The 4,452-nt window shown below is 37.9% G+C and overlaps 1 non-coding gene across 1 annotated transcript; it reads left to right on the top strand.

Moving 5' to 3' along the window:
* Positions 1-2,933: 2,933 nt before the first annotated feature.
* LOC148789965 (small nucleolar RNA R71) lies at positions 2,934-3,040 on the top strand. The gene has a single exon (XR_016079935.1). It is a non-coding gene; the product is annotated as a small nucleolar RNA R71 (small nucleolar RNA).
* Positions 3,041-4,452: the final 1,412 nt, after the last annotated feature.

The following is a 4,452-nucleotide window of genomic DNA, read 5'->3' as shown; positions in this document are numbered from 1 at the left end:
ACACATTATTTCGAAGGGTAGTTCCCATTCAAGAGCTGATACAATCGAGGCTTGAACCAATTTCTCTTTAAGGGTGTTGAATGCTTGCAAACAATCATCATTGAAATCAAAAGGCACATCCTTAACTAGCAGGTTTGTTAGGGGCCTGGCGATTTTTGAGAAATCTTTGATGAACCGCCTATAAAAGCCGGCATGCCCGAGGAAGCCCCTAACATCTTTTATTGATTGTAGTGGAGGTAATTTTTCAATTAGTTCTATTTTAGCTTTATCAACCTCGATGCCCCGGGAAGACACCTTATGCCCTAGAACGATTCCTTCTCTAACCATGAAATGGCATTTTTCCCAGTTTAAAACAATGTTAGATTCCTCACACCTTTGGAGTACCTTTTCCAAATTAATCAAGCATTCATCGAATGATGATCCATAAATAGAGAAATCGTCCATGAAGACTTCCATGAAATCATCAATGAAGTCACCAAATAATGACATCATACACTGTTGGAAAGTGGCAGGGGCATTGCATAGTCCAAAAGGCATTCTCCTAAAGGCAAAGATTCCATAAGGGCAAGTAAAAGTGATTTTTTCCTGATCTACTAGTGCAATGGGTACTTGAAGGTACCCAGAGTAGCCGTCCAGGAAGCAATAATATTCGTGCCCTGCAAATCTCTCTATCATCTGATCAATAAATGGCAATGGAAAGTGAACTTTCCTGGTGGCCTCATTTAATTTTCGATAGTCTATGCACACCCTCCAGCCAGTTATTGTTCTTGTGGGAGTTGATTCATTATTTTCATTTATGATTACAGTCATCCCACCTTTCTTTGGTACGACTTGAACGGTACTTACCCATGATGAATCCAAAATTGGATAAATAATACCTGCTTCGAGCCATTTCAGAATTTCTGCCTTTACCACCTGTTGCATTTTTGGATTCAGCCTCCTTTGTGGTTGTGCCTTGGGACTGCAGCCTTCCTCCATCAGAATTTTGTGTGTGCATACCAACGGGCTGATTCTTTTTATGTTTGTAATGCTCCATCCTATGGCCGATATGTGTTGCTTGAGTACCCTCACAAGCTTTTCCTCTTGGAGGCCTGCCAAATCAGAAGAGATGATTACAGGTAAGGTGGAACTGTCTCCCAAAAACATATATTTTAAAAGAAAGGGTAAGGGTTTGAGTTCCAAAGCTGGAGGTGCTTTGATGGAGGGTAATAGTTGTTTAGAGGAGATCGGCCCATCTAATGGTAGAAACTTCCCTTTTCTTGGCTTGCATTCTTCTTGATTACCAGTATTAATGATCTAATGGTAGTACCGGCCCATCCTCCACTACCTGCATGTTATTACCAGTATTAATGAGACAGTTTGCAAGTGGGTCATCTATCTTTGATTTATTAATTTCTGCTACGACCACATCAATGGAGTCGATTACATAAACTTCATGTTCTTTAGTGTTAGGATACTTCAGGGTTTGAAAAACATTAAATATCATTTCTTCTCCATTAATCCTAAGAGTAAGTTGACCCTTTTGTACATCAATTAAAGCATTACCGGTTGCAAGAAAGGGTCTCCCTAGAATTAATGGCATCGATCTATCCTCCTCCATATCCAACACAATGAAATCAGCAGGGATGATGAAATTCCCTACTTTAACTAGGACATCTTCCACTATTCCCCTAGGGTATTTGATGCTTCGATCATCTAGTTGTAGGGTAATGGTGGTAGGTGTTAGTTCATGTAATCCAAGTCTCTTAAAAATAAAGAAAGGCATTAAATTTATACTAGCACCAAGATCACACAAGGCTTTATCGAATTCAGCATTTCCTATGGTGCAGGGTATAGAGAAACTCCCTGGATCCTTCAGTTTTGGTGGTAGCTTATTTTGAAGAATGGCTGAACATTCTTCATTTAATTTTACCATCTCGCAATCCTCCCATTTTCTTTTGTTGGACATCACCTCCTTTAGGAATTTTGCATACTTGGGCATCTGTGATAACACATCAAGAAGAGGAAGGTTAATGTGAATCTTTTTAAATACTTCCAAAAATTTTTCAAATTGTTTATCTAATTTGGCCTTCAAAACTCTTCTTGGGTAGGGAATAGGGAGATGGATTTCGTGTAAATTTAGTTTAGGGGTACTTCCCTCATTCTCCTTTTGCAGATTGACCGATTCAGCTTCCTTGTCATCTTCTTGGGTTTCACCGATTGTCTTCCCGCTTCTTAGGGCTATGGCATTCACATGTTCTCTGGGATTTTTTTCTGTGTTGTTGGGCAGCCTTCCTTCTTTCCTTTCTGATAACATTCTCACAACCTGCCCCATTTGAGCTTCTAAGTTCTTAATTGTTGTTTCATGGCTTTGGAATTTTGCTTCAGCAGTGTTGATGAACTTAGAAATCATCTCCTCCAGATTGCTCTTTTTCTCTTGTGGAGGCAGTTGTGGTTGGAATCCCATGGGTGCCTTTTGATGATTGTTATTGTTGCTCCAAGAGAAGTAGGGATGACTCTTCCACCCTGGGTTGTATGTATTTGAATATGGGTTGTAATTTGTCCTGCCAGCATGAGAGATAAAATTAGCATTCTCATGGGAAATAAAAGGACTATTTTATTGACAATCAGAATTGGCATGTCCTATTTGTCCACATAAATCGCATGAGATGCTAGATGTTGTATTAACAGCTGCAATACTAAAATTATCCAGTCTTTTATTTAAATTGGCTATTTGCACAGATAAGGATGCAAAGGAATCAATGTGGTGTACTCCCCTATGATTGGTTTGATCATTGCCCCACTAGTAGCTGTTCAATGCCATCTCCTCCACTAAGTCATATGCTTCCTCTGGAGTTTTTCTCATGATGGTACCACCTACGGCTGCATCAATAATGGACCGATTAGAAGGGGTAATACCATTATAAAAGGTTTGTATTTGTCACCAAATTGGTATCCCATGGTGAGGACACCTCCTAAGCAACTCTTTAAATCTTTCCCATGCTTCATACAGGGACTCCCTCTCAAATTGAGCAAAAGTAGTAATATCATTAATTAATTTTGCTGTTTTGGAGGGTGGGAAATATTTAGCCAAAAATTTCTGGGTTAAATCATTCCAAGTGGTGATGCTTCCTGCAGGGAGTGAGTTGAACCAATCTTTAGCTCTATCATGCAATGAAAAAGGAAATAATCTTAGCCTAATCGCATCATCACTAACTCCATTGTGTTTAAATGTATCACATATTTCAAGGAAGTTAACAATGTGTGCATTAGGGTCATCCCTTGGTAACCCACTAAACTAAATGCTTGTTTGGATCATTTGAATTATTGTGGGCTTTATTTCAAAATTGTTTGCATGGATGGTGGGCTTGCAAATGCTAGATGTCGCCCCATCAATGTTTGGACAAGCATAATCCAAGAGGGTGCGATTTCCTTCTGCCATCTCTCCTTCTATCTCTATGGCTGGTTTGCAAATAACAACCTCTTCTCTTGATTTTCCTTTGTTGGCCCTTTGCAACAAGCGAAGGGTCCTTTCAATTTCTGGATTGAATTCAGCTAACCCTTCCTATCTAGTGCGTGTGACGCACTAGTAAATCTGAACCAACAAAAATTCGAACAAACAAATAAAAATAAAAATAATAACAGAAATAAAAAGAAGTAAAAGGAAAATAGAATAATAAAAAAACAGAAATAAAAGGTCCAAATTAATCTAGGTTAACAAATTCTAATATTATTTTAGGATTAAATCCCCGACAACGGTGCCAAAAACTTGATAGCTATAAATATATAACTCTAGCAAGGGCACTAGTTATCAAGTAGTATAATAATATCGTTCCCACGGGGATTTAACAAAATAAGTATTAGAATCACAGTCTTCCCTAATTATTTGGACAATCGAAATTCAGATTTTAGGAAGCAAGAACTACTGAAAATAAAACTGAAAAAAGAAAATAAAAACAAGGGTGATCACTAATCGAATATGCAAATGATGGAATCGCTAGGACTTTTGGTCCACCTAACCAATGCAATGAATATTGATGGGTCCAATTATCCAAGACTAATTGTTATTCCCATAAGCTGAGATTTTCACAAATTTATTTAATATTCTCTCTCGAGATATATTAAACCTACGCCCATCAGGTAACCCTTCGATCTCTCAAGTAGAGCTCTCAAGATGGAAGTGCATTAAGTCCAAGAAAACCATTAAATTCAGATGAATCATGTATATATATCTCTATATACCATTCAATTCACACTATGAATTATTCTGTCGATTATGTGAATTCCTCTCTCAATTCATTCACATAACCCAAATCAATTAAGAGGTGGCCAAGCTCTTAATTGCATTAAGCACCATAATTCATAGACTATATGGAAATCACAATCGTGGATAAATCAAGAAGATAAAAATATATTCATTAACATGGTTAGGCTTTCCATAGCCCTAGCAAGAAATGAATCAGTTCATAATGG

The sequence above is a fragment of the Nelumbo nucifera genome, chromosome 8, assembly GCF_055504915.1.
Source record: "Nelumbo nucifera cultivar China Antique chromosome 8, China Antique-T2T, whole genome shotgun sequence".
Lineage (NCBI taxonomy): Eukaryota > Viridiplantae > Streptophyta > Magnoliopsida > Proteales > Nelumbonaceae > Nelumbo > Nelumbo nucifera.
The sequence above is the reverse complement of the archived record's forward strand: the minus strand, read 5'-3'. Positions and strand labels throughout refer to the sequence as shown.